Source organism: Saccostrea cucullata, unplaced genomic scaffold (genome assembly GCF_032062105.1).
Source record: "Saccostrea cucullata isolate Sc308-1 unplaced genomic scaffold, CSIRO_AGI_Scuc_v1 ctg6331, whole genome shotgun sequence".
In the NCBI taxonomy this organism is placed as follows: domain Eukaryota; kingdom Metazoa; phylum Mollusca; class Bivalvia; order Ostreida; family Ostreidae; genus Saccostrea; species Saccostrea cuccullata.
This window is the reverse complement of record NW_026929264.1, coordinates 708-13,067: the sequence shown is the minus strand read 5'-3', so window position 1 is coordinate 13,067 and position 12,360 is coordinate 708. Positions and strand designations below refer to the sequence as shown.

The window sequence follows — 12,360 nt, the reverse complement described above, 5'->3', positions numbered from 1 at the left end:
TACATGTAGCTAAGCGATGCCTTTTTAGGTCACCTGAGTTAACATATGAACATTTTCAGCTTTTCCTTTGCAACCACTAAACCAATTTCAACCAAATTTGACACAAAGCATCTATGGGTGAAATGGAACAAATATTGTGATTTACATGATCCCTGGCCTTCTGGGGTCTGAGGGGTGGGGCCAAAACCACTAAAATAAATGCAATCTTTAAAAATCTTCTTCACTCTTGGACATCAAGCAGTCAAGCTGTTTGCATGACTGTAATCAGCATGGAGTTCTCTATCATAATTTTGAAATTTATGGCCCTGGCACAGGATGAAAAGCCAGGTTTCCCAAATTTGGAAACCCGATGGAAACATATGGGAATCGTGACATCAGTAGTTTCCATATAGTTTCCATTTTATGGAAACCACATAGTGGTTTCCACATAGATTCCCGACATGGAAACAATCAACCTGTGGTTTCCCGTAAGTTTCCCAATATAGGAAACCATGGAAACATGCCCCGGTGGTTTCCATGTAGATTCCCAATATGGAAACAACCAACCTGTGGTTTCCCGTAAGTTTCCCAAGATAGGAAACCATGTAAACATGCCTCAGTGGTTTCCATACAGATTCCCGACATGGAAGCCACCAATGTGTAGTTTTCCCCATGTTTCCCAGGCAGGGAAACTTTGAAAGTATATCTCAATACTAACCCACCTACCTTTTATTTTACAAAAAGTTAAATATTTAATTATGTTACCATATTTTTACCAATTATAGAAATATTTCAAAAGTGTTTACATGCTGTATCAAAATAATTAACTTCAAACAGTTAAAATAACTAGATGTGTATTTATGTGTGATTAATTTAATATTTCAGCACCTTGAACGCAATTCAATTTCAATTTAAATTTTATTTAACTGAATTTTATTTAATTTAATTTAATTTTGAATTTGATTTATCACATAAGTTTTGGTAAACTCGTATAGAATGCGTGAAGTGGAATAGAAAAAAGTAAGTGCATGCAGTTATGTAGAAATCAATCATTTCCGATCCCACTTTCTTGAAGCTGTCTATGATGAATGTTCCTTTGAAAAAATGGAAGAGCTAAGGAAGGGTACATTTAATGAAATTATTTACAGAAAAGGTTTACTAAAAAGATCGATTAAAAAGTAAATAAAGAAATATGTCAAGTTACGATTACTGATTAAGGACAGGTGAGACGTTCCTCAATAAAATAATTAATTTTTTTTCCAATATTTTGCAATTGACATTGAAGAATTATTTTTACATAATTACATGTATTCACAAGACATCAAGGTACCTTACCAGGCATTTGTGTTAGATACCAGAGGTTGGCATTTCTTATATACCGGGGTAATCCGTCAGGAAAAAAATACTTCAGTTGGTTTGTCAAAATTACATTTTTAGTGTTTCAAGTTTTTAAATACAAGTTTAGAAAGTTATAAAGATTTTGTTTTAATATGAATTGATATAATAAAATAAATTGGTCAGATAAGAATCATTCATCGAATTGGCTGGGGGTTGAGTATTATCATACTAGTATTTTACTACAAATAGTGAATATTGTTTTTTTTTTTTAAATTTATTTAATTATTATTTTTATTATTTGGGGTGGGTGGGTTGCTTTTCATTTTTTCCTTGAGAAGCCCCCCCCCCCCTAAAAAAAACGCTTTTGAAAAAGTCACTATGGTCGGCCTGTGTAATTAGGGACACCTGTCCTCACGTGCCATTTCAGGTGGAGACACGTGCCGCGAAGACACCTGTCACTGTGTATTTTTTGTATATTCTATGTGAATTGAGACGGTTTTGTACCTAAAGGGAACAATGGGCTGTTGTCACACACATGTACACACACAGTCTCCGACCGAAAATTCTTTTAAATTAAGATGATGATTCGTGTTTCTTTTATCATTTAAAAAATTGTATATTCCATAAATAAAGTTATACAAGAGAACATATTTATAAAATAACCTACATTTAAGAAGTTCAATGAAAGAACAAACTATTTAGAATTTTTATTTCAATTTTCATTACTGATTTAAAATAAAACTATCCTCTTTAGAAATTAAATAATTTTCTATAGGTATTGAATAGATCTTAATTCTCGTCGTGTATAATTATATTAAATCAGAATGACGTTAATAGATCAATGTGAAATCAAAACTGTATTTAATATTGTTGATGGGTTTTTGTGTGAAATTTGTAATCTAACGTACTACAAAGACATTTATTAGATAAATGTTTATAATATAATTCATCACATAAAACGTTTTTTTTTTTTTCTTTCCTTTTTTTTGTTTAAATATGTACGCAGATCCCCGTGTAGTAAACGCCTGCACTCTTCGCATGAAATTACAATGTAGGGTCCTAAATGCACATACATTATATTTAACAAACTTCAAAATTTTCACAAACTTCAAAATTTTCAGCCATTTTTTTTCTCCAAAGGCCATTGCTCTAGATAAAGAAAAGTCTATCATATCTTACATGATTTTGTTTTCCTTAAGAACAATGGCTTTTAAAGTAGTGCATGCTAAGGCAATCTATTAAAAGAATTAATTGTATAATTAATTCATTGTATAATTGTCACGATTGTATTTTTGTGCAGTTTTTGTTGATTTCATTCTATAAAGGTATGAAGTTTGTCAACACTTCAACAAACATTTCTTTATCTATGTTGTATACTACTTTATTTTTATTCGCCGACATGCTACTCTTTAAAAAAAAACTTGCGTGACTAATAGACTCGATCTTCAAGCGTGTAGGAAAGTAATTTCCGTTAGAGTAATAAACTAACCGGGATTTTATTTTTACTAGCATACCTTACCAGATTTCTTAACGAAAAAAAAACATTAAAGAAATACAGGGCGGGACCAGCTAAAGCTGTATGCATATATAAGTACAGCCCTGCACATCAACGAGTATAGATGACTTTCGACATAATCTTTCCCATGACTTCGCTTATACCAATCACGACTAAAATACTGAATTGAAATACTGTTATATTTTCCTGCCTTTGATAAGATGTTAGTTTTGTTCCACCTAGAGATATAACTCTCCTAAGAAAAAGGTTTTCACCATTCTGATTCATTTAACAATTTTACGTGTTAAAATGCTGTGGGAAATTTTTTTTTAGCTAAAGGCCAAGGAGTTTAAAGTACAATGTACATGTAGCAATTAGAGAAAAGTCTAGCAGGTCCACCAGTAATATTGATAGCAGGCTCAAAATCTAATTAAACCCCGAAAAGGAGGGAGTTCAATTAGTAATTTAATCCCCCCCCCCCACAAAAAAAAAACACAACAATTTATTAGCAATGAATTATTAATCACCGAACTTTTCAATCATCACTATTGAAATAAAAAAAAACTGTTCTTGATAATCATATTATAATTGTAGCTCATTTTCATGCCTTTTAGGATTCCTGTGGAAAGTTCACAATAAAAAAAAAATGTGCTTTTAAAAATTTAACATCTTTTGGTGTGACATTATAAATTCATAATCATACATGTAACAGTTAAAAGAAGCGGGGAGAGGGGGGGGGGGGTTACTTTCAGCAAGGACGGCCACTACCAACAACCAAGCCCCGAAACCCATATCCCGAAGGCAAATAAGTTGAGGTGTCAAGCAAGAAACATTTTTTTTTCTGCTCTTGCCTCATGTATTTAACCGCTTTTTTTTCTAAATATACTAGGCCTACACATCATATCGGCAAAAATATTTAGGAGCCCCTCTTTTTATTCCATGAAAAGGGGAAAACTTTTTTTCCAATATATAATTCTAATATAAGATCACACACACACACACTAATCACACTTAATCAATAGTGAATGTAAACAGTTTATATTTCCCATCCTGCATCGCTCTGTAGGCGCTTTATTTCATTGGTCAATTTCCCGAGGCGCCATTTTTGGAGGATCGAGAAGGACGAAGAAGAAGGTGTAAGCAGCTGGTAAATGTGAAAAGTTAAGATGGTTTCACCACCCAGTGTCTTTAAGACTGTGATAAATGCAATGGCCAACGATGAAGGATTAGTGTACGTATATTTTTGTTAACTTTTTACAGTAAATAATTGTAATATTTGGCAACAACAAATCTCCACTATCGGAGGCAACTTTTGTTCTGACGCCATTTTGAAAAGTTGGATACCTCAGTTTTAAATTGTTAAGGGTATATATTGCAGAGAGAAAGAGAGAGAGAGAGAAAATTGAGACAGTGATATAGCATAACTTAGATTATGGAGGCCCCAAAGGCACCGTGCATGTGCATGCTGTATGTTGTAAAATGGCAACGTTTCGCCTTTTATCATGTTTATTAAAATGTATGCTCCATATGTACATTCTCTCTCTATATATAAATGAATACTTTTCGGAATTAAAAAAAATATTTTTAACCCCGCTCAAATTATCCGGATGATAATAGTTACACCGAGCATGGTTTCGTAGTTAAATTCAGACTGTAGAACATCCGGTTTGAATACATGTGTTTTCTGACTTTTCGGATAGCCAACTCTTGTTTTTTTGGAACTTACGACTTATGGCAAGGTATAAATTAAATATTTTTGGTTCAAAACTTTGATAAAAGCATCGATATTTTTACAAAAAGTGTCTTCAATCTCAGCTTATCCGATTGTTCATGAAGGATATCCTCATCAGAACAGTTGGAATAGATTGTAGCGAATAGCATAACCCTTAATCATATGCATGACGATGATATGGAGGAAAAATATACATAAAAAAGTGAATGTAGGTGAAAGCCTGTCCACTTTTCTGAAGAGATTATGTTTTTTTTTATTGTTTATTGAAATAGTTTACTGCTCAAAAGATTTTTTTTTGTAATGTCTAACCTGTTGAGATGAAGATGTAAAAAAAGAAAAGCCTAATAGTGAATTAATATTGATAGTATGTTAAGAAATGCAAATGAATCATCAGCTTGAATTATCAGTTTTTTTCACAATTATTGACCTGAGTAGGTCAATGTATAGCGAATAATACATACTCTTTTCCATATCACATCCTAGCCCGAGACACCAATATCAGCCAGAGGGACAGAGGCCCTAGGGCTGATATTGGTCGAAGGTCTGATACAGGATGTGATGTGGAAAAGGCTATGTTTCATTTTGTTTATTACAAACTTGGTAATAAAATACAGAACACTTCAAGTTGAGAAGATCAAGAAAATAAGTAAATAATCATGCACAATAAAACTACTTTACATACATGTACACGGTATTGTCTTACTGAACAGATTTAGCTGTCATTAGGTCAAAATTGCAAATAATAACATGCTTCTTATATCTGTATATACAGGTAACTCTTGATGGCTTGAACTTCGATTTCTCTGAAGTTCTTGATCGCTTGAAGTGAGTCTCCAGTCCCAATTTTTTTCACTATATAACTAAGCAGATTTGCTCTTGATTTATCGCCTGATCTCTCGAAACCCTTGATCCCTTGAAGTCAAAATGCAGTCCCGCTGTGTTGTGAATTTTACCCTTGATATCTCGAAGTGGCTATGTGTATACCAAGATATATTGTTCAAACTTTTTCCATAACTGTATATCTGTGTGTCTGTCTGAGTGTCTGTTGTCAACTTAAACCTTCACCATAACTTTAGAACTATATGAACTAGTGGCTTCATATTTAGTATGCATACTCCACTAATGAAGTGCTTTCAAATTGCAACAAGGACAATGATTATGTGATCTTGACTGTGACCTGTATACTAAAAAAATTGCATTTTTGAACTTTGTTGCTGTGTTTCACAAGCGCAACTTGTTTTTATCTCTACTGGTCAGAGACCAGAAGAGCTTATGCGATAGTAATACGTCCGTCTGTCTGTCTGTCCGTCTGTCTGCAAACACTACTCTTCCTTAAATTTTAGTCTGATTTCAATATAACTTGGCACACAAGTAGACTATACTAAGATAAGGGCTGTCACGGGTACTCGAAATGACCCGGAACCGCGGAACAATTCATTCGGTTCGGGTACGGTTCTGTTTTTCCAGAATTCGGTTCGGTTCCGATTTGTATAGTAGTGTAGGTTTTACTATAAAAAAGGCGTCAAAAACGAGAGATTTCTTAATACATTGCAATTATAAGGTGATTTAAATAATATGGTACGATTGTTGTCTAGTCCGGAATCTACTTTAAACTAGTTAAAATGTTGCTTTTTCGAAGATTAAATGAAAATATTCTTTTTGTTGTTGAAAATAATACAAATCATTAGCTTTTATTCCATTAATTACCCGAACCGAAATACCCGAAACCGAACCTAAAAAATCGGAACCGACCCGACCCGAACAATTTTGGAACCGTGACAGCCCTAACTAAGATACATAATTCTGTGCATCAGTTTTTGATAAGTACAAACCAGTGGAGCTACAGTCTCGACAGAGACTTCTGGTTATTTTTTCTTCCATCCCGGTTGTTGCTAATGCTATTACATAATTGGTTTAAATTAGAATGCAGTAGTACCTGGACATAATTTATCATTTCAGAGAGAAGAAAACTGTGTGACTTTAAAAGAAAACCATTGAGATAAAATCATAGATAATGTATGATGATTCAGGATGTGGTCATTTGGTAAGTGGTAATTCATTCATGATTAGTATGTATATGACAATTGCCTGAAAAAAAAAAGATTCTAAATTTCTAAATCTCTAATACATACACTTCAATAAAACTTTGTCGTCTTGAACCTGAATTGAACAGGAAAAAACTCTGAGATCTCTCCAAAAATTTGAATGAAAAAAAGGAAATGCTTATAAACTGATTTCTTGCTGGTCAGTATTTTGATTACTTAAAGGAAGCTCTAAAAACTGCACACTAAAGAGTTCTACTTTAATATCAGGTAGTTTTATGAAGTGAGAGTGATCTGCCCATAGATTAAGATTATGAAAAATGTTATTTTACAGTCAGTTAGATTATTTTTAGCATTATTTAAAATAAAAAAAAATAGGATATTAATTATTTTCATAAATTTTCCAATGTAAGTAAACAGCAATGATTTCTGCTTACAGATAGTCCATTGCCTTTGAAAATTTCTTGGGGAAATGAGGCACATACCATTTGTTCTAAATGAATAAAAAAGGCTCATTATGCACATATTTATATGAAATATGATAGATTTTTTTCTCTTTAATCAATAATTTCTGCGCAAGTCACTAAGTTTTTAGAGTTTCCTTTATTTTATAGATATTCAATGAAATTATTTGAAGTATTAAATTTTGGTAAATTTTATGATACTAAAAGGTTATATGGATGATGAAAAAACAGCATGCGTGTATGAAAATAGGGCTTAAATTTTTAATGTCTCTTAATTTTTCAGTGACATTAAAACAGGAATTGTCATCACCAATAGACAAATTTCACATTCCTAAGAGTTTTCTTCAATTGGCGGCGTATCGCTCATTTTCCCCACTTTGTCCTTTGTAAGTTACTTGTTAATATTTTCAATTTTCAGAAATATTGGACAATTACGATCTGTATCTGTATTGCCAGAGTATGGGGGCAACATGAAAATCATAATGAATATGTTCATACAGATTTTATTTCTAAGATATTGTCCCTCATTCAAAGTTGATACTGTTAAAGAGGGAAAACAGCGTCTTAAGCCGGTTGACCCCAGATCGACCCTGCGAAGGGGAACAACTTTTGTAAATGTGAAAGTCCTTTATGGTATATCATATAGATCTAAAACTGACTGAATTTTGATCAGCCAATTCATGAACATGATGAATGGATGTAAATAATGTTGGTCAATATATGTAAAAAAAAAAATATAACATTACTTGTTTAGGCCATATAAAATTAATCTTTAGATTCTCATCCCCGCCCGCCCCTCTCAAAATGTCCCGCCCCGATGTTTTTTATTTTGATTTTTGGGTAATTTCATTTATTCAGTAAGAATTTGGGTCAAAGTTTAAGAGTTATCTCCTGTCTGTATTAAAAGTCGCGTGTCGCTATTTATAGCAAAAACGCCATGTGAAGAATGGAGAAAATTCGGCAATAAAAGCAGTTTAAATATGTAAGGAAAAGATAATTTGTCAGTAAAGAGAAGGCAGAGAAGAAAAAATAGCATAAACACATATAGATACCATCACTGGCAGGAGCAAGTATGTAGGGAGATTATAACTAAGTAAAAATAGACGAGGAAAATGACACCTGGTCAAGTTATATATAACGATCTCCAATAGTGTGACTTAGCTTTGAAACAAAAAAAAATCTACAACTGTGCATCGTAGACAGACTTAAGAGAAGGTCTAGATTTTTCAGTAGAATACTTATTAGAACATTTATAGTATAGATTTTGCAAAATAAGAAGTCACGCATACACAATTCATTGCTATCCCCACCTCATTTTGTTCAGGGTGTGCCGTATAATGTGTACTTGATAATTTGTTAATTAACAATAAATATTTAACTTTTAAAGCAAAAATTTTCTTTAAATATTTAAAAGAATATGACAAGAATTAAATCTATTCATATTTGCATTAAGGTAATAAAAAAAAGTGTACGGGGCGTCCATTGCTTTGTTGATACTTAGGCCTATATATAAATTAACAATTATAAAAATAAAAAATAAAATCCGCCCACCCGCCCCAATTTTTTTGCAAATTAGGATGAGAATCTAAAGATTAATTTTACCTGGCCTTATATATACATTTGTGGTATCTCTCCCATTGAAGTTTATAAACTTGTTATTTATTTCTTAAATGAACTGAGCGTACATGCAATACCGGTATAAAATTACTCATAAGATACATGTATACTTAAATCATAATAAAATCATATATGTGTCCAATGCAGCATATGATAAATCTTTAACATACAAGTACATGTGTATATATACTGTAATACATATATATTGCATTATTTTTAGGTCCTGTTCTGTGGATGCCCTAAGACAGTGTCTACCCATCACTCCATCTGAAATCACTTGTTCTGTGCATATTTCTCTCTCAAACCTAAACTACAGAGAGCCTGTGAATAGAGGATGAAGAGTGACCTTGGACTAATTTTCTAGGTCAAAGGTCAGTATCAAAATCTACTGTATATCTTTATTTAAAATCGTAGTCCAGAGTATATTTCTCCCCTGGTGTCATCTAGCTTTTGTGCAATGGGGCGGAGGGTCTGCAATGATCTTCAACCAATTTCTAGGTCGAATATCAAAATTTAAAAAAAAATCAATCCCTAATATTTTTGTTATTATAAAGGGTATGTTTTCTCTCAAACTAATCAAACTTAAAGTAGGGTTCTTAGTATGAGATACATGTAGTAATATATTCTCAATGACATAATAAGGCTGAAAACATTATTTATATTATGTGATTTTTATTCTCCCGGATCGATAGATCCCGGGCGTATATTGTTTTTGTCCTGTCTGTTTGTCTGTTTATCTGTTTGTCTGTTGTCAACTTTAACCTTGGCCATAACTTTTGAACAATAAGAGATAGAGACTTCATATTTGGTATGCATACTCCACTAATAAAGTCCTTTCAAATGACATCAAGGTCAATGACCTTGTGACCTTGACTGTGACCTATATGCTAAAAATAGCTTTTTCCACTGTTTGTCATAACTTTTTAACCATAGGAGATAGGGACTTCATATTTGGTATGCATACTCCACTAATAAAGCCCTTTCAGTTGACAACAAGGTCAATGACCTTGTGACCTTGACTGTGACCTATATGCTAAAAATAGCTTTTTACACTTTTTGCCATAACTTTTGAACCATAGGAGATAGGATCTTCATATATGGGATACATACTCCACTGATTAAGTTCTTTCAAATGACACCATGGTCAATGACCTTGTGACCTTGACTGTGACCTATATGCTTAAAATAGCTTTTTACACTTTTTGCCATATCTTTTGAACCATAGGAGATAGGAACTTCATATTTGGGATGAACACTCCACTGATTAAGTTCTTTCAAATAACACCATGGCCAATGACCTTGACTGTGACCTATATGCTAAAAATAGCTTTTTACACTTTTTGCCATAACTTTTAAACCATAGGAGATGGGGACTTCATATTTGGGATGCATACTCCACTGATTAAGTTCTTTCAAATGACACCACGGTGAATGACCTTGTGACCTTGACTGTGACCAATATGCTAAAAATAGCTTTTTACACTTTTTGCCATAACTTTTAAACCATAGGAGATAGGGACTTCATATTTGGGATGCATACTCCACTGATTAAGTTCTTTCAAATGACACCACGGTCAATGACCTTGTGACCTTGACTGTGACCAATATGCTAAAAATAGATTTTTTGAACTTTGTTGCTGCCTGGCGCATAGTGTTTCACAAACACATCTTGTTTTTCACTTGTCATAAAGCATTAAATATTAAAGAGATACATTAAATGCTGAAATCATATGTATCATGGTCATGGAAAGTAATTATTGATATTGGTATATTAAAGGACATTGACTGATCTTTCAGATTTCTAAGTTATATTCAAGCATTATAATTCTGACATCATATAATAATTTTGTATGAATATTGCAGATCATAAGTGATGTGAAGAAAACCAGTAAACTGATGTTGAAAGAAGTACTTAATGACCCTTATGAATGGACTTAAATGTGAAAGACTGTTCCATTGTTTATCTAAGATATATGAATTTATTTAATATTTTGATATCATTGAAAAATTCAGTTACAGTTTTTATACATCAAATGAATTATTAAACATATAAAATGGTAATGCTTTTTTCTTTTACATGCAATAAATTTTTTTGATTGATTTTTAAAAGAATACGCATTATTTCACATTGCTTCCTTCAGAAAAGTTAGGGAATCTTGACGTTTCCCAGTAATTTCCACCAGGAATGGGACTCCAGATAATTCCACCAAGTTTCCGCCACACAGAAAATGCTACACAAGTTCCATATAGTTTCCTGACTCAAGGAAACTTCAGGAATTATAAGGTTTCACGAGCTTCCATGTAGTTTCCCATAAAAGAAAACCTAAGATTCCATCAAGTTTCCATTCCATGGAAACCACTACGCTCATATTCCATATGGTTTCCTGAGTCGAGGAAACTTTAGGAATCTTGAGGTTTCCCGAGCTTCCATGTAGTTTCCCGTATAAGGAAACCTAAAGATTCCATCAAGTTTCCATTCCACGGAAACCACTACGCTCCGATTCCATAGGGTTTCCTAAGTCAAGGAATCCTTAGGAATCGTGAGGTTTCCCGAGCTTCCATGTAGTTTCCCGTAAAAGGAAACCTAAAGATTCCACCAAGTTTCCATTTCACGGAAACCCCCTACGCTCCGATTCCATCAAGTTTCCTGATTCTGGAAACCAGTGGAATCTTGAGGTTTCCGATTATGGGAAACTACATGGATGTTCGGGAAACTTCAGGTTTACAGAGGTTTCCGTGGTTCGGGATACCTTATGGAATCGGAGCGTAGGGGGTTTCCGTGTCACGGAAACTTGGCGGAATAACCTAGCATCCGCTACGGAAACCACTGGGAAACATGATGTAAACTTGAGGTTTCCATGTGGTTTCCATAAAGTTTCCCATGATGGGAAACCACTTTTTTCACCCAGTGTACGCTAAATCTTTGAAATTTTCTAGTTAGTACATAGTTATGATGAGCAAGAATGCCTCTTCCGAAATTTTAAATTTTATGGCCCCAGGATCGGGGGATCTGGTGTTAGGGCGGGGTCCTATTGATTATATTGAAACTACATTAAATCTTTGAAATTTTCTTCCCTGCTCCTGGGTATAAAGCAGATGAGGTACCTACAAAGTTATGATGAGCAAGGCCCCTAATCTTCCAGAATCGTGAATTTCAAGGCCCCAGGGTCAGGGGTACCATATAGAGGGGGGCTGTACTTAAATGCTGAAAATGAATGAATTGTTTGAAATCTGCTCCTTGGTATTAATCAAATATTTTTGAAAAGCAAGACTACCTTTTCAAAAATTGTTCAATGTGTGGATCTATGCCCAAGGGTCAGGGGTTCATGTGTGGTAGGGGCACTAGTGTTTACTGCTGAATATCACTGATCAGTTGAAATGCAGTTTTTGTTCCCCTTTCCTGCCTATGGGTTTTAAGTAACCAAACTAAGCAACTGCTAAGTGTATAGCTATGATAATAAATGGTGCCACTTTCGGAATTGTGAATGCCATAGCATCTGACTTAAAACATGAATCAAATTCAATCACTGGAAAGTTTTTCCAAAATACTCAGGTGACCTATAAGTGCCATGGGCCTCTTGTTGTTATGATTGATTGTATATTGTTTAACGTCCCTCTCGTGAATTTTTCACTCATATGGAGACGTCACCGTATGCCGGTGAAGGGCTTCAAATTTTGACCTTTACTCGGCAC

General features: G+C 33.8%; 1 long non-coding RNA gene across 1 annotated transcript; it reads left to right on the top strand.

Annotated features, from left to right (window-relative positions):
* Positions 1–4,246: 4,246 nt before the first annotated feature.
* Positions 4,247–8,995, top strand: LOC134280250 (uncharacterized). The gene is made up of 4 exons (XR_009994871.1): positions 4,247–4,551; positions 6,504–6,588; positions 7,334–7,436; positions 8,888–8,995. It is a non-coding gene; the product is annotated as an uncharacterized LOC134280250 (long non-coding RNA).
* Positions 8,996–12,360: the final 3,365 nt, after the last annotated feature.